Consider the following 23,602-nt stretch of genomic DNA (forward strand, 5'->3'; position numbering starts at 1 on the left):
TAGCTCTTTGTCATAAGGTTCTCTCCCCATTTACTGCCACCATTTTTACTCTCCTCTACCCTTGGTCACATCCCAAGCTACCCAACATACTCAAGGCTACCATTTGCTATGTTTCTTGATGACGTCCTGTCAATGTACAAATCCCCTCTCAGGCTGCTCACTCTCAGATCTGTTTCTTGTCTTCTAAGATGTGTCTTTTCAAGTCCCCTTGCTGTCATGTTTTCTTCGGTATTATACTCTTTCTTGACCTCTCCTTTCTCTTAGCCACACCTTCACTACACATCTCTTCATTAGCTTACTGCCCTACTTATGACTAACATACACAGCCTTCTGGGAAAAATGGAAATAATAAAAGATAAGTGATTTTAGTTTCTTTTTTTCATTTTAGAAAAATGTGTAGCAAGTACATTTTTAAACCTAAGTTCCAAGAAGTGAGTAAACAGAACAAGTCAATTGAGCCAAGTGTAAAAACTCTAGAAGTAACCAAGCTTTAGTAACTTTTGAAAAGAGAGATTCATAGGTTCACATTCTGTTTTTCATTTCTAGGAAAAAAGTGAATTAGCATTCCTAGGGCCAAGTTTCAAATTTTCTGTGTGATTAAATGTAGTCTTAGCATTATTAAACAATCCACGAAAACTCAGGATAAATTATATGACTTTAAAATTGTCAAAAGTTATTGCTGTCTGTGTCAGAGTGTCTCTAAAAAAGTAATTCAGGGAAACTAGAAGGTAAACTAGAGGAGGTGAAATTTAGGGAAGGAAAGAATATTTACTCCACAGCAACAAAATATAATAAAACTATACTTCAGCATTTTGGCATATGGGAGTAATTTGGGAAAGATTAAAATAATGTTCATTGGACTTTTGTAGATAGCAACGTAAAACAAATACATATAAAGAGACACACTTTTCTCAACCTCAAGTCATCTGTAGTCTGCCGTGAAATAAGCACCATTTATGTGCAGTTATATTTGGCCAGTGGAGTTGAATGCTAGGCCATAGTTATGGCCACTCTTCAGTGCTGTATCAGTGGACATTAATTTAAAAATATTTAATAGGTCCCAGGTGCTCCAGATGTTGTAGGCACTGTAGTGGATGCTAGACGTACAGTACAGTATAATGGTCGGGAGCATGGGCATTGGAATAAAAATATCAAGCTTCAAGGTCTCTGACATTTATTTAAGCTTTGTGATCTTGAACAATTTGCTTCACCTCCCTGAGACTGACTCATCTAGAAAGTGAAGAGAATGTCTGTGTTTGTACAGTCTCTTCTTTAGTCTCTCATTCATTCGGGAAACTTACTTTCCCCTGAGCATACTTCTGGTTCCCAGGACCCCTCTCACGCAGTCTGTTTCCTTGAGCACAACCCATCCACCCCAACACCTGTAGGCAGGAAGGTGTCCTCCACGTCCCTCGTTACCACTTGGAGATCATTCTTCCATCTTTCTCTCTACAACCCTCCAGGTTTGAATTTCATGTCAAAAGACTAGAGTAACCATTGATTACCTTGCTTATTGCAGTTGTCCAGATGACTTTCCTTCATTCTTTGACATGGCTACGCCGGGCTCATTGTCCCTCTCTTTCCTTTCGCCACACATATTAAAGTTGATGATTTCAATAACTGCATAGATGGTCCTTCCAATGCAATGTTTAGTTTCCTGAAAAACCTTGTTTCCTATCTCTTCTGTTCACTTCCGTAGTCCTACCCCTAGACTCCACTGCCTAATAGTCATTAATCACATGAGTAATAAAGTTTTTTTTAAATTAGGAAGTTAGTCCCTTAATTGCACTCTGCATTTTAATGTTTAATAGGTACACGTGGCTAGTTGGCTACCATACTTGACAGCTCAGAACATTTCCATTATTACAGAAAGTTACTGGATAGCGCTGCCTCCTACACATCTTCATTATCTGTAAGTGAAATCCCTCGATAATCTAAGCTTTATACCTACCACTTTCTGACCTTACTTTCTGTCGTTCCAGTTTATTGCTTCTAGTTACCCAGTTCAGTCTTTGACACCTCCTGGATATATGGTTTATCAATCCTAGCAATTTTTTTAATTATGTAATGTTAGTCACCATACAGTACTTCATTAGTTTTTGATGTAGTGTTCCATGATTCATTGTCTGCATATAACACCCAGTGCTCATTGCAATATATGCCCTCCTTAATACCCATCACCCGCTTACCCCATCCCCACACCCCCCTCCCCTCTGAAACCCTCAGTTTTTTCCCCAGAGACCATAGTCTCTCATGGTTTGTCTCCTCCTCTGATCCCCCCCTTTATTTTTCCCTTCTTTCTCCTAATGTTCTCCATGCTATTCCTTATGTTCCACATATAAGTGAAATATATGATAATTGTCTTTCTCTACTTGACTTATTTCACTTAGCATAATCCCCTCCAGTTCCATCCATGAGGATCCAAATTGTGGGTATTCATCCTTTCTGATGGCTGAATATACAATGGAATCCTAGCAATTTTTTTAATACTCCTTGATCTTTTTCACTTTCTCACTAGTATGTTTAATTAGCCTGAAATTTAATTTCTTATTGAATCAAATTTTTTAATCCCTATTTGCTTCTCTCTTTAACTCCCTTGCAACTCCCTCATTTCTTTATATTCTTTTGGTTAAAATACAAACTTGGTTCAATCAAACTACCTTCATAGTTTTCTGTACCAAGGAGGCTGTAAGGGGTTGAAGAATATTCCATAATGCTTCCTGGCCTAATTCTGCACCCACAACCCTTAATTTCAAGAGATAAATAGAACTGTTTTTGAGATTGGGTAATTCCTATTGCTGGCCTAGTTCACTTACACCTTTTTCTATATTCTTCAGAGTATCATTATTCATTTAATAAAATTTCACTTTTCTTAAATTTTTATTTGGTTCTTTTGTAGGTTTTCTGTGGCTCTGTGGAGATTCTTCATCTATTTACTCTTTATGTCCTTATTTCCTCTGATATTTGGATTTATTTATACTAGCTCTTTTAAAGTCCTTGATTACTAATTTCAGCATCTAAGACATCTCAGAGTATGTTCTAAATGTATGATATTTTTTCCTTGAGTATGGGTGGAATTTTCTGGATTTTTTTCTTGTATGCCAAGTAGCTGTAACTCTATGTTAGATACCGTGAATGATATGTTTTAGGGAATCTGGATTATCTTCCTTTTATTTATAGGTTGTTGATTTTTGTTCTGGACGGCAGTTGAATTACTTGTAGACTTTTTTGAACCTGACAGACTTGGCTCTGTTTTTGTTGGTTCTGCTCTCCATTTCTTTTATCTCATTTTGCCTTCTCAATTTCAGCAAGACTGCCATGCTGTTTTGGAACTCCAGTAAAGGAAATTGGGACAATGTAGGGTTCACCTCATATGTTTCTCTTCTCGTAAGGATCACAGTACTTTGCAACTCTCTATACAGTGCCTGATATTTATTTGTCCAGTTGTCTCATATCTTCTCCAGTGTTGTAATTGTTTTTTTTTAATACATTCAAATCCTCTTTTTTTTTTTTTAAGATTTTATTTATTTATTCGACAGAGATAGAGACAGCCAGTGAGAGAGGGAACACAAGCAGGGGGAGTGGGAGAGGAAGAAGCAGGCTCATAGCAGAGGAGCCTGATGTGGGGCTCGATCCCATAACGCCAGGATCACGCCCTGAGCCGAAGGCAGACGCTTAACCGCTGTGCCACCCAGGCGCCCCACCAGTGTTGTAATTGTTTAGAGCAGTTGAGTCCAGTCTCAGTAACTTTGCCTTAGATAAAAGTAGAATTCTGTGCCATCTAATCTTCCCTTTCAAAATGCTTTATTTTGCAAATAACAGACATGCAGAAATAAACAAAAAATATAGTGTACAACTTTGTTTAACAGAAAAGAAACCATAAATGAAATTTCTACCTAGGTCAAGAAGTAGAACATTTTCACTACTGTGAAAATATGTCTCTAAACCTGAATAGCCATTCATAATCTAAACCCCATTCCTCTTTTGTAAACATAATCACTATTCTAATGGTATGGTAATCACTCCTTTTATTTTCCTTATATTTTTGCTGCTCTGGTGGACATTGCTAAAGACTAAGATTTAGTTTGACCTGCTTGTGAATTATATAAATGCAATAATACATATAATAAATGTGCTTTTATGTCTGCTTTTTTTCCTTTAACATTGTGTTTAATGATATTTTTTCATGTCACTGGATGCTAATATAATTTATTCATGTTGGTCCATTTCTTTCTTTAAATCACTGCAATCAGTCTCTTTCCATACCATTTCACCTAACCTGTTCTTGTTAAGGTTGCTTATGACCTTCATCAAGGTTAGACCATTCCTCTTCTCAGTTTAAAGCACTAGACCCTCTAAGCTTCCTCCCTCCTACTCCTTCCCTCCACCTCCAGCTTATTCATTCAGCTCATAGACAAGTCCTTAGGCACGATCCCACAGCAACAAAGAGGATATGTGTGCAGATCACTAAATTTTGTGGAAACCATGAATATATGTGAACACATATAAAGGTAGTGTATATATCTACTATAGGTATTCTGAGACATGCCAGAATCCTCTATGTAACCACTGAATGGCCATATCAAAGAGTTAAATGAAGATTTGGTTGTTGTCTTTAAAATGATTCCAGGAAGAAACAGATGTAAAAAGAATCTGTCTCTTCTTTACAAAAGTTAATCAGAAAGGTAATCTCTGGTTCTTGGCTCAGCAAAATTTCAGTTTAGGCACAAAAGGATAAAAGAATTCAGGAATGAGGGTATTTTTAAACTTGTTCACAATCCTGGAACTTATATCTTTCATTGTAGTAGAAAATTGATCATCTGGAAAAGGAATTAAATGGAAGTAAAATTCTTTTATTGCTAGGAAAGATGTACTTCTTTAATTTCCTCAGATGTTAGGCTAGCTTTGAAGTCTTATATGCTAAAGCATATTTTTTGAATTATCCAAAAGGGTCCTGTTCTTATTCTCATTTTAGTTATTAGTCTGGAAATTGCCACCATTCTGGGATCTCTATGACATTCTCTATTATAGCCAAACCCAAGAGCCAATTTACTTATTAGTGGCAAGTGAGTGGAGAGACCATAAAGTCAGATAGTTTTACATTAGGCTTGGGATTGGTGCCCAGAATTACCACTTACATGTAAGAACTACATTCTAAGTCTTGCAGCTACTCTTACTTCTGAAAATTAGGTAAAATCACCATTTTCCCTTGAATTACCTAGATAAATTTTCTCTTTTAAAAAGTACATTGAGTATATCAATTATCCTGATAACTGTGTAAAATATTTCATTTTTCTAGGTGACTTGAGAAGAACCTTTTCACACTTAAGGCAGTTTTGCCATGTGCAGTCATGTACTCCTGAAAATATGTCAAATAAAAAAAAAACTGGCATTTCCTTTTTCCCCTGATCTCATTGATTAATATATTTTCAAAGGCTGAGGATGCCTGAAAGTGTGAAAAGGTAGTGAGTGACTCCATGTTACTGGGATACATCAGAGGACCTGGGATGGCTACACTTGTGTTACATAAAATGCATTGGAATGTCATGTGTTCCCACTTCAGTGAAGCATTCAGTACCACCCGGAGAATATTATGAACCAGTCCTATTAATATAGTAGAGTGTGCTTTGCCATAATTGGGTAGCCAAAGATACTAGAGAGATGTGGTATGTTTCCACTGCCCAGAATGATGATCCAGCATCCATGATAGGAAGGGTTGAGGGAATTATTGATCGACGCAGCTAACGCAGAGAAAGGCAGACTTTGAACAACTTGTCAGTCCAAGAAATACTGGTGAAAAGACAGTTTGCCTCTTGAGAATAAACTGATAAATAGTCCAAGGACAGAAAAAAAAATGTCATACAACGTATAAAGGTAACCAAAACTCAGATAAATGTAAGAAGGTTGAAACCTAAGATCTTCTCTGCCTTCACATCTCCCTTACGCTGATTTTGCACAATGGTGATTCTGTTTGTGCGTGTGTGTGTCTCCCCACACCAGTAATTATGGTAACTCAGTAGGCTTTAAGTCTTTGCTCAGACTTTCATGTATAAAAAAGGTGACTGAGCAGCTACAAGGATCAATTTCATAATTTTTCCATGGCTTTACGGTGGTATTTTCTTTAATATGGTTTAAGGCCAAAACATTTTAAAAGTTAAGTTCAAGGGTAACAGTTATTTGCCCAAAATCTACTCTCCGCTTCTTCATCAAAGAATCCCAGTTTTATTCACAATGGCAATATTCCCATCTCAACCATAGGTGTGGTCCTGTGACTTTTGATTAATAAGAGCTAAGCAGATTTAATCAATCTGAGATGTTGCTTCAGAATTCTAGGTATACTCTTCAAAGTGAGAGGACTTTATGATCTCCTCCCTTCCCCTTTCTTATTGCCTGAAGTGTGGATGTGATTTCTGGAGCTCCGGTAGCCGTTGTAAAAATGTGCTTCAGTGGAAGAATGGCAGTCATGGGCAAAGAGAATGGAGGAGATACCGAACAAGCCTACGTCCTGGGTGAGTTTGTAGCTACTGTGCCTGCTCCGGTCTGTCAGTCAGTCTCTGTTCTTTGTTTTATGTGAGGGAATAAGCAAGCCACTGGTTTTTTTTTTGTTTGTTTTTGTTGGTTTTTTTTTTTTTTTTTGGTTTCTTCTTTTTAGCAGCCAAATCTAATTCTAAATTATGTATGTTGTAATAGAGAAAGACTTAACGATAAATGCAGGGGAAACTTTTGATCAGAGGCAGAAGTATGACATTTATATGACATACGGCAACGTTGAAACTACTTTCAATATTAGAAAATAATTCACATAGTCTTCGTTTCATAGTTTTCTCAGCTGATGATTTAAAAAGACAGTATTCTTATACAAGATCGCCTGACTGCCTAGACGTTTTTGCTCTAGACTAACTGCGTGTGTGTTGTGTGTGTGTGTGTGTGTGTGTGTGTGTGTGCACACGCTATGGGTGGGAGAGAGAAGAGCTATTCTTATTCTATAGATGCATGATGGCAAATTGTCAAACTAGATTTTTTAAAAAATATTTCTTGTAAAATTAAAAACTTGCAGTAACTTTTCCAAGGTCATTTAAGAAGCTACAACTGAATATGCCGCGTTTGGCTACTGGTTTTGTTCTTAGTTACATATACGTATGAAATCATGGTGTTCTCTCTCACTTGAGATAGATTCTGAGTCACAAAATAAAATTGTATTTTAGACTTTTATTATTAATTATTCATTCTGCACTTATTCAGTTGTATGTAGGTGCACGTGTTGAGGTGGTATTACTTATCTATAGTTGTTTTTGTCATGTGTGCTGCTTCTGTGTTTATATATAGGATAGGTATATATGTATGTGTACATATGTGGGGATGCTTAAAATATGGCGAGAATATATATATATAGTATATAATATATATGTAAATATATATATCTCCCTATCCCCCATATACATTTGCATATTTCTACCTCTTCAGTGATTTTGTTTTATCAACACTCACCTTTTACCTTTGTGGCTTTAGCTAATAGATGAAGAAAAGGAAAACAGGATATTTAATTCCTCCCGATGCTCTCTACCCCTTCTCTACTTTATTCTTATTATGCCCTTACCATGATCTAACATGCTATGTGTTTTATGTATTTCTATTTTTTAATTTCCTGCTTCTCCCACTAGATTTAAATCCCATGGAGGGACCAAGGTTTTTTGTTTCTGTTTTTGTTTTTCGTTTTGTTTTGTTTTTTCCTAATTTATTCACTGATGTAGTCCCACCACCTAGAATAGTATCTTGTATTTTGTAAGCGAAGAAATATTTGTTGAATGAATGGATTAATTCCAGTCACTAGTGAAGATACTTACTAATTGAAAAGTCCTTATTAAAGAAATAGGATTAGAATTCAATTCTATGAGATATTCATGTTGCTCATTTTAACAGGGGCATCAGATAATAACATTTCAGAAGGAGGCTTCTTCACCTTGGTAGATTCTTTTGGACATACTTTTTATATTTCTCAAGTCATTTTGAAGGTGATTAATTACATGCTTAAAAATGTTAACTTCCAAAAAAAATGTTAACTTCCAACTAATTTGGGAAATAGTAAAATATAAAGCATGTCTGAAAAAAATCTTCCATTAGAAGAGGTCACTTCAGGGTGTCTGGGTGGTGCAGTCAGTTAAGTGCCAACTCTGGGTCTCTGCTCAGGTCTTGATCTCCAGTTGTGGGATTGAGTCTTCCATGGGTTCCGGGCTTATCAGGGAGTTTGCTTGGGATTCTCTTTCCCTCTCCTTCTGCCCCTCCTGCTTGTGCTCTCTCTTTCTCTCTCATAAATAAATCTTTAAAAAAAAAATGAAGCCACCTTCTAAAATGACATTTTCTTTGACAGTTTGAGATGGAAGTTACCTTAGAGGGAAATGAGTACAATTTTATTCATTAGGACACTGAGGCCCATGCAAGTTAAATGGAATGTTCAATATAACTCAGTTATTAGTAGACTGAATAGAGCCCAGGCACACAAAGGTGAAGCCAGACAGCGTAGTTAGAACCAGAAGCCATGATTGTATTCTCATGTTTAAGAATTTTATGACCTTGAGCAAATTATGTAACATTACTTAGTCTCATTGATATTAGTAATATACATTATGGGGTAGATGTGAACAAACCATTAAAAATTAACAATTTTTGTTGTTATTCATGTCTTGTACTATTTTTACAATATATATCTGAATTTACCTGCTAGATATTTTCTGGGGTGAAATTAGGTGACTTTGTTGGGAGAATTTGACACACTTTTTGGCATATTATGAATTGCTATCTAAAAATGTATAAACCCTTTTAAAATATTTTAATATCTTTCAACGATTCAATTTTGTCTAATGTTAAAGAAACAAAATAGAATACTATTAATCTGATATTATTAGTATCGCAAGTTCTTTTAGGACCCTTTACTATTAAACTGTGCTATTCGTGTATGGGATCTCTTTGCTATTTTAAAATAAGGTTCTGTCTGGGACATATTTGTGTCCTGAAAAAGGACACAAGCTACTTAAACTATAGGACAAAGGATATGTTTAATTTCTTTTTAGAAATTTAGTTTCTAAATTTTATAAATCCGCTAAGTGTCTTGAGGTTAAGAACTGACTTCACTTTGGTATACTGTGCCTTAAAGCCAAAAGCTGTCAACAAATATTTTTGAGGGGCGCCTGGGTGGCACAGTGGTTAAGCGCGTCTGCCTTCGGCTCAGGGCGTGATCCCGGCGTTCTGGGATCGAGCCCCACATCAGGCTCCTCCACCAGGAGCCTGCTTCTTCCTCTCCCACTCCCCCTGCTTGTGTTCCCTCTCTCACTGGCTGTCTCTATCTCTGTCGAATAAATAAATAAATAAAATCTTTAAAAACAAATATTTTTGAGCCCTGTTGACAGACTCTGTTCTACCTGTCAAGAATATAGAGATGAGGAAAGTAGTATTTGACCTTGCTAAACTCAGAGCTCATTCAGGTGACTGAATAATTATGTACCACTTGTAAAGTCTCATTACAGAACATGTGATTGAAGTACACAGAGAGGCCCCTCACAGAACACCTGTGTTCAAGTCACTTCTGGAAGAAGGGGGTTACATATGAGCAGGTAGATGGTCCCCCACTGGAGGAAGAGAAAGGTGCTCTTTCAGCATCCACAAGAACAATAAGTAATGTCCAAGAACATGAGGAAGGAACAGGGTTAAAAATGGCTCAGAACTGCTCAAGCGCAGTACAATGTGGAAGAGTGACCATGACAGCTAGAGTGGCAACTAAATCTTGCCCTTTTTCCTAAGCCTTTTGAGATATCCGAAAGCAAAGAATTGTTTGCAAGAGCCTCCAAAGTTGCCATTCTGAAAATTTACAGTTTAAGTTTTTTGCTAATACGGGGCTTGAATTTATGACCCTGAGGTCAAGACCTGAGCAAAGATTAAGAGTTGGACGCTTAACCAACTGGTCCACCCAGGTGCCCCTTTTAAAGTTATTTTTATATATGAATTATTGGGTAGTATTTTGTGGGATAGCATCCTAGAAGTAGATAGGTAATAAAACAATTTGCCATCTTGGTAATTCTGCTGGTGACGTATCCAGAAAGATCATTTAGATTTGAAGTCTATTGTGATGAAGGGTAGAAATTAAGGTTTTTAAGTCAAGTTACTCAATGATAAATAGGAAATATAATATGTAAGTTATTTTTCTTATTCTCAGTTTACTACACCTAATACAAATGGGTAGTTCTTTGCTATATTTCATTCACTCTTTTGTAAACAATATTAAGTATGTTCTGTCAGTTTATGTGGTTATTATATAATCCTTAAGATTCATTTACTCATTCATCAAGAACTCTGAATATTTCCAAATTTCTGTTAATGTCTTACACAGTATTCAAGCATAGTCACAATCTTTGTGTATTGTGAAAGACAATCATGACTGGCCTCACTGTAACAGCAAAGAACAGTGAGTGATTTATCAAGTTGGTGAAGATCATAGGATTATTCTTGTTCCAGCTAATATTCTCTGTTTCCAAGGCTCTTTTAGTTTCGGCCTCTCATCCTCAGGTAAAGCCAACTAAGAAATACCTAATGAAGAACAAAGGTTTTCTAGTAGGTAAAACATTTTTACCTAAAGTAATAAACCCAGACAGTTTTTAAAAATCTTTGTATATATAAACCAAGACTGAAAAAATATCTATGATTTTGAATTTGTCATAATTGCATAAAAATTCTGATTCTGGCAAATATGTGTTTTGATAGCAAGTTTCTGACACAATGTGTATGCTTAGAATTATCTCAATGCCATGTCACTTCCTAATCTAAATGACTCTTGAAAATCGATGTGGGATATCAATAATGGCTGAGCTTTGAGTCACTTCCTGGTTATTAATGAAAGAGTGGGTTAATGGCCCTCAACATTTTCACTCTTAAAGATTATTTATTCCAAAGAAGTGGTCTGAGGTGAAATCATTGTTGCTTAATTAATATTTTTTAATATGTTTTCAGAATAAGAAAAATTAATATGTTTTCAGAATAGAATAGTGTGTTTTGGAAGTATAGGTGCATTTATTTATTTATTTATTTATTTATTTATTTATTTATTTATTTATTTTACTGAGCACTGAAAGTAGTAATTTTATAGAAATCGTGTTCCATGTGTGATGGAAGAAGGAATCTATGTAGAAAGGGAGATTTGATTTAGTTTTGCTCTGGGACATTCTCTTTATCATTTCTATAGAAGACACAGCAGAGTGGCTTTGTGTTGTGTGCTGAAGCCCCTTAGCTGCTTTATTCTTTTTTTTTTTTTTTAAGATTTTATTTATTTATTTGACAGAGAGAGAGACAGCCAGCGAGAGAGGGAACACAAACAGGGGGACTGGGAGAGGAAGAAGCAGGCTCATAGGAGGGAAGCTTGATGTGGGGCTCGATCCCATAACGCCGGGATCATGCCCTGAGCCGAAGGCAGACGCTTAACCGCTGTGCCACCCAGGCGCCCCTAGCTGCTTTATTCTGCAGCCTTTTGTATGTGACCACACTTAATGGTGTAACTTGAACAGCTGCACTGCCTGTTAGAATTATATTATTATTTCTTTAATGTGGAAATGAAAATAATAGTCCCATGAATTTTTGTCAGTAAGCTCCTTTTGGAAACACATAAATAACTATGCTGAGCTTGGAACTTGAGTCAGGTTATCCTGAGTTTTTAGAGGTGGTTAAAATTTTGTAGCAAAAGATCTTCTCACACTGAAAAAAAAATAATATGAATTTTGGTCTTTGTAAATGATCATTAACTTGTATTCAATTCAAAAGCAAATATAAAGAATACAAAATTTGAAAGTATCACCCATTACGGTATTAGAACTCTCCTAGAAGTTACCTACTTTTGTATTTGATTCTCTTTGCTGGGTTCATAAGAACGTTAATATTAATAGTTACCATCAATAATTATCTATGAGTTACGTAGTGCATTTGGCATGTTAAATACTGCAAGACTGCAGTGTGACTCTGAGTTATCCGGGAGTTATCACTACCAACCCAGAGTCATCCCAGGCTCCACGGATTTAAGGTCCCAGTCCCCAAGAAGACTGTTGCCACTCCAGATGTAGCCATGAGTTCAGGGGTACCCGCCCTTCTGAACAACTATGCAAATTCAGCAGTTTCCAGAACCCTGTCAGGTTTAATGATGTATTAAAATGACTCACAGAACTCAGGAAAGCACTATACTTAGAGTTTTATTATAAAAGATACAAATCTGGACAAGTCAAATGAAGAGACACATAGGGAAAGGTATGTGAGGATCCCAAATTCAGAGCTTCTCTGTCCTCTCCCTGTGGAATCCGGATGTGATGCCTGCTAGCAGCCTGCTGGCACGTCAATGTGTTTACAGCCAGGAATGGCCACTGAGCTGCAGCGTCAAGTTTTTATTGGGATTTTATTATGTAGGCGGATTGAACCAAATCTCCAGCTTCCCTCACCTCCCTAGTTTTGGTGAGGTCTGCTCAAAGTCCCGACCCTATAATCACATGGTTGGTTTTTCTGGGGTGACAAGCTCCTGTCCTGAGTTGCCTCATTAGCATAAATTCATTCCTGTTGAGGGGCCCAGCATGAATAATAATAACTGTCACTTGGAAAATTCCTAGGAAATAGAGGTCATCTCCCAGGAACTAGAGACAAAGACCAGAGTGATTCTTTATTACACAGCAAATATATGTGTTCTTTGATTATTTACAGCAATCCTCAAGATGTGCATTTTAATTAATATTTTATAGGTATGAAAGTGAGGCTCTGAAAGCACAAGATCATGTTGCTATTAGCCCTGGAGTCAGGATTCAACCCAGGTCTTCCTTATTTTAGTTCATTCATCTGGGACTCTGTATCAGCCCTATCTTCCTAGATGGCACATTTTGCCACCTAAGCTAGATTTTTCCTACAGCACAGGCTCAAAGACATTAAACAACTGCCTGATATCATGCTAATACAGAGTAGTGCTGGAATTTGAGCCAATGTCCACCTTAACATGGTGATTGCACACCTAGCCCCTCTGTAAGAGGAAAAAGAACGGGTCATTGAAAATGTAAAGTCCATACACCTCTGGGAGTTCTTTTTCCAGTACTAAAGAATACCTTGAGGGGTGCCGGGGAGGCTCAATCAGTTGAGCATCCGACTCTTGGTTTCAGCTCAGGTCTCAGGGTTGTGAAATTGAGTCCCAAGTAGGGCTCCATGCTCAGTGGGGAGTCTGCTTGAGATTCTCTCTCTCCCTCTGCACCACTCCCCCTAAATGAAATAAATACATATTTAAAAAGAACACCTTGACTGGTATTTTTAAAACTTCACTGAAGAGAAACATCAGTTATATTTATTTTTCCCTTTCCTGGAAACTGTAGTTAGAAAAAAAAGGAGCAGATTACTAAAAACTGTAAAACAATTGTTCTTGCAATTCCTAGACAAAAATGAAAAAAAAAAAAAAGAGGAAATTACAGGTCATGTGTGTTTTCATCTCCATATTCTTCCCATTAATATTTATTCTACTATCCAAAGATTACAAAGGAGTCTTTATCAGTCTCATATCTATGGTATTATAGGTATTGTTTTTTATTTCAGTGTTTTCTTTGGTTTAAAGTGGCACAGATCTTGGTCTGTGAGCAAAGTAGAGACAGGCAGCAGAATTAGGAGTGGAGTTCAAGGCATTATATGCCAATAGATGATAAAAGCTGTATTTCTAAATACCTTGCCGAGTTTGGCATGTAAATGTATTTCACATTTGAAAGGTGTTTCATGTTTGATATCTTATTCTTTCCTATCCCAAGGTAGTTCTACTTCTCTTTTTCTTTTTTTCCCTCTCTCACCCTTTATAATAACTACAAATGCTGTTATTGCTAATTCACAATTGCAACTAAGCACATGCACACACACACACACACACACACGAAATAGTTTTGCACAGTTGGGGCCCATGCGATCCAACAGTGTACAAAGACACATTCAATACAATATAGTCCAACAAACTATGGTAACTCATATTCATTCAAAAGGTTGTTGATGTCTTGATATATTTTCAAAGATCAGACCATACATTCTTGATGTATATTCAAGAATTTTTAAAAAATTGTTGTGTCTGTCTCAGTCATTATCACTAACCTTTGTGTGAATGGCAGATGCTCCCTCAAACTCTTTCCTTCCCCCCATCACTCTCTAAAATCCCATCCTTTTGGGCTCTGTTCTTTCTTCCTCTTCTCTTTCTGTTGCTTCTGTTCTCTCTACAGTCTTCTGGAAGAAATCTGGGTCATTTTTTATTTGTTTCTCTCTACCTCTTGTCTGTCACAAATATTCGGGAAATGGGCTGGCAAAGAAAATACTGTATTTCGCAGGTGGGTGAGATCAAGTTTCTAAATTCTGTCCTCATCGCACAGTTTCCCCTACAGTTCATATTCAAATCCACTCTGAAAAGTTAGGGAGAAATAAAGATGGTTATAGGTGACTACACATATAAACACAGTCGTCTTAATGGAAACATTTTCCCTGTTTTTAAAATTGAGTTAGGATTAATTTTTCTCATTGATTCCACCTGGACTCTCAACTACTAAGATAACTTTATGAAAAGCCTTTGTTCTTATTAGTCTGTTATGTTCTGGTGCTTCTGGGAATTCGAGATTTATCACAGTGGAAACAGAAAAATGGCCAAAGTAAGAACACTTTACTGAATTTGTAGGAGTTAGTTATTGCTTTATAAAAATTGGTGAGATCATCGAATGTTTTTTTTTTTAATGTACTTTTAAAAAAGTTTTTATTTATTTGACACAGAGAGAGAGAAAGAGAGAAAGCATAAGCAGACGCTAAACCAACTGAACCACCCAGGCACCCCTGAGATCACTGAATGTTGACAATAAGCCTTTCTACTTATATGATGTAATTAAACATATGCAGTCTAATTTTAATCAGGTCAGTGTTTCATAGGATTGATATAAAAAGACAGTAAGTGAAAACAAGTGTTTGCCAGGCTCTCGAAGATGCTCCAGTTAAAAAACAGTTAAATGGACATTGAAAAACACGAAAATTTCTTGCTAATAAACTGATTTGAAAAATAAGGATATATTTATTTGCATTTTGTCAAATTAATTTTTTCTTCTCTTACAATCACATTTTGGAACTTCTCAATACTCTTAAGACGTAAAAAAGCACAGTTACAATTCCTACCCTTTTTTGTGTTTTTTGATTTGAAATTAATAACAGCAATTGTTTTATTTTATGCAGTTTTCCATACAAATTATCTTAGTATACTTTATTATATAAAATATTTTGAAAAAATAATTCATCCATAAAATAACAAATTATAAAATACAAATCAATGTTGAAGGCATATTCACGGACCTTGAACAAGTCATTAAATGTGTTTCGTTGGATGGGAAAGAAACAAAATGAAGCAAAATAAAAATTGGCAATTTTTATAATGTTAAACTCTTTACATAAGATAGTAAGATGACTTAAAATAACAATGTACTAAATTTTTTTATCCTCAACTTTTCCCCCAAATGAGAACAATCTGTTATTAATCTATGGAGAAAGATGATGCATATTTATTTTGGAAAATGAGTGTCTACTCTCATTCACTTTCAAATTCTTATGTACCTTTTTGCCCAAATGTTAATCTGCCCATATATACATGACTTATAATGTCTTCACAACTTGCTTTTTTTTTTTCTAGAATGCCCTTCCTAATAGAAATATACTCATCCATTTAAGATTCATGCTCATTTACTACTTATATAATTTAATCCTACTATCTCTAATTAGGATTAACCTTTCTTGGTTGACATGTTTTTATATCATAAAAATGTTAATTTTTTACAAAATTATCTCTAAATGCAATCCAGTGCAAATAAAACCTGGGTTTTTTTGTATTTATATTATTGATCTGTTGGGATGGGTGGAAAATGGGAAATAATATCTTATAGATGAATAAATATGTGAATATTATAACTAATCTTTAAAGAAAACAGTAAGGTTTATTTTGCCATACTGAACCAAACAACAACAACAACAACAACAACAACAACAACACACACACACACACACACACACACAAAATCCCTGCTATAAACCTACTATAATCAAGGGGTGTGGGTTTGGCATAGAAATACCCAAGTAGATAGACTTGTTAAGAATCCCACGGACAAGATGGTAATGCGTATTACGCCTATCTATCTTAGTTTCAATATTCTACATCTCATGTGTGATTATGATGTTGCAGAGGAAATGAAGGAATTTTGTGGAGAGTTCAACAATAAATTGCCCTGACTTTGCTATCGAATTACATGCCAAATGGTAGTATTTTCCTCACTTACTGATGGAAGAACTGGATTTCAAGGAACCTCAACAATCAGGAGGAAACAGAGCAAAATTTCCCTCAAGCGGGTCTGCCTAACTCCAAAACCAATCTATCCTCAATAAGTCACATTCACCAAATTCTCTTACTTTTAGTTTTACTTTCTAATTCTTCTTTTTCTTTTAAACTAGATCAAAACCAAGTCTCCTCCCCACTTTTGAAAATGACATCCTAATAAATATTTAAATGGATTTCATACTAAATTTTACATTAATATGTGAATACAATCACTCGTTCTTAGCCGTATAAAGACATACCCCAAAATTATTAGTTTAAACCAAAAAAAAAAAAAAATCTATTTCTCACATTTAAGTTGTTGATGAGGCTCAGCTGATCAGTTCTGACTTGAGGACTCTCATGTGGTGAGTCAGACGGTTGGGGGTGCTGGAGTCATCTGCAGTCTCACCTAGGCTGAATGTCCAGGACGGCTCACTCATATGGTGGCGATTGATGTCGGGAGCTCAGCCAGGGCCGCTGACCAGAATGTTCACACACAACCTTCCCCTGCCGCCTGCACTTCTCACTTGATGGCCTGTGTATTGAGAAGTAGCATCCCAAGAATTAGTGCCCAAGACGCGCCTAGCCAGTAACTATAAGTTCTTTCATGCCGTGGCCTTGGAAGTCTTAGAATGTTACTCTCTGTGAGATGCCATTGGTCAAGCAAGTCACAAAGTCTAGTCCAGTTTTAAGGGGAGGGGACTACACACATTTGTAAATATTGTGAGTCGTGGTTTATTAGGAGGATATTTTTGGAAACTAGATACCATAATTACAGATACGTTTTATGGAAGTCTCTGTCTTCATTATATTTTCCTTTTATTTTTTCCTTCCTTCCACAACTCCTATTAACAAGCTCACATATATCCCTCCATGTTTCTACCCATACTTCATGATCATAAGATGATGCACATAGTACCCACACTTTCAGTATTTTATTTTTAAAATAAAAATTTTAGATCACACACCCACCTTTTCTATGCTTAAATTTATTGAATATTTTATAGAGATTTCTCTGAATCTTCTCTAGTTTTAATAGATGCAAATATTCTGTAATGTGAGTATGCTATACTTTATGAGCCATCAAATTATAAATAGAAATTCACTCTGTTGGGGCGCCTGGGTGGCACAGTGGTTAAGCGTCTGCCTTCGGCACAGGGCGTGATCCTGGCGTTATGGGATCAAGCCCCGCATCAGGCTCCTCTGCTATGAGCCTGCTTCTTCCTCTCCCACTCCCCCTGCTTGTGTTCCCTCTCTTGCTAGCTGTCTCTATCTCTGTCGAATAAATAAATAAAATCTTAAAAAAAAAAAAAAAGAAATTCACTGTTTCCATTTTTGCCATTTACAATGTCTTAATAAACATCCCAGTTGATATATTATTTCATAAATGCTTTTTAAAAAAATTTTCTTATTGAAATGTAATTGACATATAAGATTATATTAGTTTTAGATGTCCAACATAACAATTTGATATATTTATATATTGTGAAATGATTACACAATAAATTTAGTTCATGTCCATCACCACACATAGTTATAATTTTTTTCTTATGACGAGAACTTTTAAGATCTATTCTTTTAGCAATTTTCAAATATACAATATAGTGTTACTAACCTGTAGTCACCATGCTGTACATTGTATCTCCCAAATTATTTACCTTATAAATAGCAGTTTGTAAGTTTTGGTCTTCACTCATTTTGTCAACCCTCCCTCCCCCACCCACACTCTCACTTCTACCAACCATCAGTCTGTTTTCTCCATCTATGAGTTTGGTTTTATTTTAGAACCCACATATAAGTGAGATTATCTAGTATTTGCCTCTGACTTATTTACGTAGCATAATGTCCGGGGCCCATCATGTTGTCACAAATGAAAGGATTTCCTTATTTTTTTTAATCACTGAATAATTCTTTATGCATCCATCTATCATAAACACTTAAGTTGTTTCCATGTTTTGGCTACTATAAATAATGCTGCAATAAATATGGGGGTGCATAGCATCTTTTTGAGATAGTGATTTCTTTTCCTTCATATACATGCCTAGAAGTAGAATTAATGAATCCTATGGTGACTCTATTTTTAATTTTTGAGGAAAATTATACCTTTTTCTATAGTGACCACACTAATGTACATTTCTACCAAGAGTGCACAAAAGTTTCCCTTTCTCCACATCCTCTTCAACTCTTCATATTTCTTACTTACTTGGTGATAGTCATGCTAACAGGTTTGAGGTGATATTGAGGTTTTGATTTACATTTCTCTGATGATTAGTGATGAATATCTCTTCGTGTACCTGTTGGTCACTTGTATATCTTCTTTGGAAAAATGTCTATGCATATCCTCTGCCATTTTTAAATCAGAGTTTTTTGTTGTTATGAAGCTGTATGAGTTATCTCCAAAATTATATATATATATAATTATACATATATATAATATTATTATATATTATACATATATACATATATATACATATATATACATATATATATACATATATATACATATATATACATATACAAAAATATATATATTATACATATATACATATACAAAAGTATACATCTATATAATATATGTACATATATATAATATTATATGTACATACATATAATATATATAGTTGGCAAATAATTTTTCCCCATTCTGTAGGTTGCCTTTTCACTTTGTTGGTGGTTTCCTTTGCCATGCAAAGCTTTTTAGTTTGATGCATTTCTACATGTTTATTTTTGCTTTTTTTGTCTTAAATTTTAGTATCAAATAGAGCTAACTGCCCATGCTTTATTCTAGAAGTTTTATTGTTTCAGGTCTTACATTTCAAATCTTTAATCCATTTTGAGTTAATTTTTATGCATGGTATAAGGTAGGGGACTAGCTTCATTCTTTGCATTTGACTCTCCATTTTTCCCAACAGTGTATATTGAAAAGTTCATCCTTTATCCACTGTATATTCTTGGCTACTTTGTCATAAATTAATTGAGCATATGTATTCAATGTCAGGTGATTTTCCTGTATCTATTCAGACAATCATGATTTTTATTATTTATTTTGTTAATGTGGTACACCACTTTGATTTGTGGATGTTGAATCATTCTTGCATCTTTGGAAAAAAAACCCACTTGATTGTGGTATATGATCTTTTCAATGTATTGTTGAATCTGGATTGCTAACTTTTTGTTAGGCATTTTTGGATCTATGTTCATCAGGGATATGGCCTGTAGTTTTGTTTTGTTGTTTTTTTTTTTTCTTTTTCTTACAGTGGCCTTCTTTGGTATTGGTAAAAAGGTAATGCTAGTCTTGTAAAATGAGTTTGGAAGAGATCCATCCTCTTCTAATTTTTGGAAGAATGGGAAAAGGATCAGTGTTCTTATCTAAATGTTTGGTAGAATTACCAGTAAAGTCATCTGGTCTTGGACTTTTGTTTGTGGGGTGGTCTCTGACTATTGATTCAATCTCCTTCCTTTTGGTTGTTCTGCTCAGATTTTCTATTTTCTTCACGATTTAATTTGGTAAATTGTTCTAGATATTTGTTCATTTCTTCTTAGTTGTCTAATTATTTGGCATGTAATTGTTCATAGTAGTCTCCTATGATCTTTTCTCATTTTTGTGGTATCAGTTAACATCTCATTCATCTCTCTTTTTTGATGAGTCTAGCTAAAGGTTTGTCTATTACTTCAAAAAATAGCTCTTAGTTTTGTTTATCTTTCCTATTATCTTTTTAGTGTTTATTTCATTTATTTCCACTTTGACTTTTGTTATTCTTTTTCTTCTACTAACTTTGGGATTCATTTGTGTTTTTCTCGTTCTTTGAGGTATAAAGGTAGCTTGTTTGAGTTCTTTTTTATTCCTTAATGTAGGTATTTATCGCTATGAACTTGCCTCTTAAAACTGCTTTTCTGCATCCCATATGTTTTAATATGTTTTTTCATTTTTATTTCTGCCAATTTTTAAATTTCTTCCTTGTTCCATTGGTTTTCCGGTAGCATGTTAATCTCCACATATTTGTGAATTTTCTAGTTTTTCTCTTGTAAGGATCTTCTCTGGCTTTATTAGATGTATAGCATTCCATAGGGTGAATGTGTAGTACTTTATGGACTGTTTATTATAAGTAGAAACTCACTTCGTTGTCAGTTTTGTCATTATTAAGAAATATTTAACAATTCCTTGGTGATTAGGGGCCTTTTCTGGTTCCATACAAATTTAAGGACTATTTGTTCCAGTTCTTTGGAAAATGTCATTGGTATTTTGATCAGTATAGCATTGAAAGTGTAGATTGCTCTGGGTAGCATGGACATTTTAACTATGTGAATTCTTCTGATCCATGAGCATGGAATATTTTTCCATCTTTTTGTGTCTTCTTCAATGTCTTTCAAGAGTGATTTGTAGTTTCTAGAATATAGGTCCTTTATGTCTCTGGTTAAGTTAATTCCAAGGTAATGTATGATTTTTGGTGCTATTGTAAATGGGATGGATTCCCTAATTTCTCTTTCTTCAGTCTCATTGTTCATGTATAGAAATGCAACTGATTTCTGAGCATTGATTTTGTATCCCGCCACATTACTGAATTGCTCTATAACTTCTAATAATTTGGGCGTGGATTCTTTTGGGTTTTCCATATAGAGTATCATGTCATCTGCAAAGAGAGACAGTCTGACTTCTTCTTTGCCGATTTGGATATCTTTTATCCGTTTTTGTTGTCTGATTGCTGTTGCAAGGACTTCTAGTACTATGTTGAATAATAGTGGCGAGAGTGGGCATCCTTGTCGTGTTCCTGATCTTAAGGGAAAGGCTTCCAGCTTTTCCCCATTGAGAATGATATTTGCTGTAGGCTTTTCATAGATGGTTTTTATGAGATTGAGGAAAGTACCCTCTATCCCTACACTCTGAAGGGTTTTAATCAGGAAAGGATGCTGTATTTTGTCAAATGCAAATAAACAAATCATAAATGGGCAGAAGATACGAACAGACACTTTTCCAATGAAGACATACAAATGGCTAACAGACACATGAAAAAATGTTCAAAATCATTAGCCATCAGGGAAATTCAAATCAAAACCACACTGAGATACCACCTAATGCCAGTTAGAATGGCAAAAACTGACAAGGCAAGAAACAACAATTGCTGGAGAGAATGTGGAGAAAGGGGATCCCTCCTACATTGTTGGTGGGAATGCAAGTTGGTACAGCCACTCTGGAAAACGGTGTGGAGGTCCCTTAAAAAGTTAAAAATTGAGCTACCCTATGATCCAGCCATTGCACTACTAGGTATTTACTCCAAAGATACAGACGTAGTGAAGAGAAGGGCCAAATGCACCCCAATGTTCATAGCAGCTTTGTCCACAATAGCAAAATTATGGAAGGAGCCGAGATGCCCTTCAACAGATGACTGGATTAAGAAGTTGTGGTCCATATATACAGTGGAATATTACTCAGCTATCAAAAAAAAATGATTTCTCAACATTTGCTGCAACATGGATGGCACTGGAGGAGATAATGCTAAGTGAAATAAGTCAAGCAGAGAAAGACAATTATCATATGGTTTCTCTTATCTATGGAACATAAGAACTAGGAAGATCGGTAGGAGAAGAAAGGGATAAAGAAAGGGGGGTAATCAAAAGGGGGAATGAAGCATGAGAGACTATGGACTCTGAGAAACAAAATGAGGGCTTCAGAGGGGAAGGGGGTGGGGAATGGGATAGGCTGGTGATGGGTAGTAAGGAGGGCACATATTGCATGGTGCACTAGGTATTATACGCAACTAATGAATCATCGAACTTTACATCAAAAAACAGGGATGTACTGTATGGTAACTAACATAATATAATTGAAAAACATTTAAAAAAAGAAATATTTAATAAACATCCTACTTAATATATTATTTCATAATAATTCTTTAAGGGATCTCCAGGAGTGTTGAAAGGCATCTATCTATCTATCTATCATCATCTATCTAATCTTCTATACTGTGTGTATTTTAAATATATTGCCTGAGAGCTTTCCAAGAAGTCTTTGATATTTCTTATTTTGAACAACAGGTTAGAAGCACGTCCTTTTCCCCATGTGTTTACTAGTGGTGATAGGTTTTTGTTTTTGTTTTTAATTTTGCTATTCTGATGGGCGTAAAATGATATTCCACTATTATTTTAATTTGGATTTACCTGGATACCATATCCTGCTCCTACAAAAGGGTGGGTCAGAGATAGAACCAGGAAGAAAGAGTTTAGCAGACAGCAAATTTGTGGCAGCAGATAGCTGACTTCTCCTGAAGGTAAATACATATATGAAATAACTGGACAAGTTATATTACCTCTAATTTATGTCAACCTCAGCTATTTTTCTCCAGTCTTTTTTTTAAATTGAAGTATAATGGTCATACAATGTTATAGTAGTATCAAGTGTACAACATATTGATTTGACAATTCTACACATCACTCCATGCTCAGTACAAGTGTAGTCATCATCTATCACCATAAAATGTTATTGACTTTATTCCGTATGCTGTACTTTTTATCTCCATAACATATTTATTTTATAACTGGAAGTTTGTACCGCTTACTTCCTTTTGTCTATATCACCTATCCCTCTATCCACATCTCCTTTGACAACCACCAGTTATTTGTATTTAAGGAGATATTTTTGTTGTTATTTTTCATTTGTTTTGTTTCTCAGATTCCACATATAAGTGAAATCATGTGATATTTGTCTTTCTCTGTCCAACTTATTTCACTTAGCATAATGTCCTTTAGGTTCATCCATGTTGTTGCAAATGGCAAGATTCTATTCTTTTTTATGGCTGAGTAGTATTCCATTGTGTGTGTGTGTGTGTGTGTGTGTGTGTGTGTGTGTGTGTGTGTGTGTATCACATCTTATTTATCCATTCATCTAATCAGTGGGCACTTGGGTTTCTTCTATATCTTGGCTTTTATAGATAATGCTGTAATAAATATAGGGGTGCCTATATCCTTTCAAATTAGTGTTTCTGTGGGAGGTTTTTTTGGATAAATATCCAGTAATGGAATTATTGGATTATATGGTATTTGTATTTTTAATTTTTTGAGGAGCCTCCATACTGTTCTCCACAGTGGTTGCAACAATTTATGTTCCCACCAACCATGTGTGAGGGCTCCCTTTTCTCTACATCCTTACTGGCACTTGTTTCTTGTGTTTTTGATGATAGCTGTTCTGACAGATGTGAGGTGATACCTCATTGTGGTTTTAATTTGCATTTCCAT

The 23,602-nt window shown here is 35.4% G+C and overlaps 1 pseudogene; it reads left to right on the forward strand.

Annotated features, from left to right (window-relative positions):
• The window catches only part of LOC125281005 (furin-like), a 102,291-nt pseudogene that overhangs the window by 36,887 nt on the left and 41,802 nt on the right, over positions 1-23,602 (forward strand).

This window comes from Ursus arctos, unplaced genomic scaffold (genome assembly GCF_023065955.2).
Source record: "Ursus arctos isolate Adak ecotype North America unplaced genomic scaffold, UrsArc2.0 scaffold_11, whole genome shotgun sequence".
Classification (NCBI taxonomy): domain Eukaryota; kingdom Metazoa; phylum Chordata; class Mammalia; order Carnivora; family Ursidae; genus Ursus; species Ursus arctos.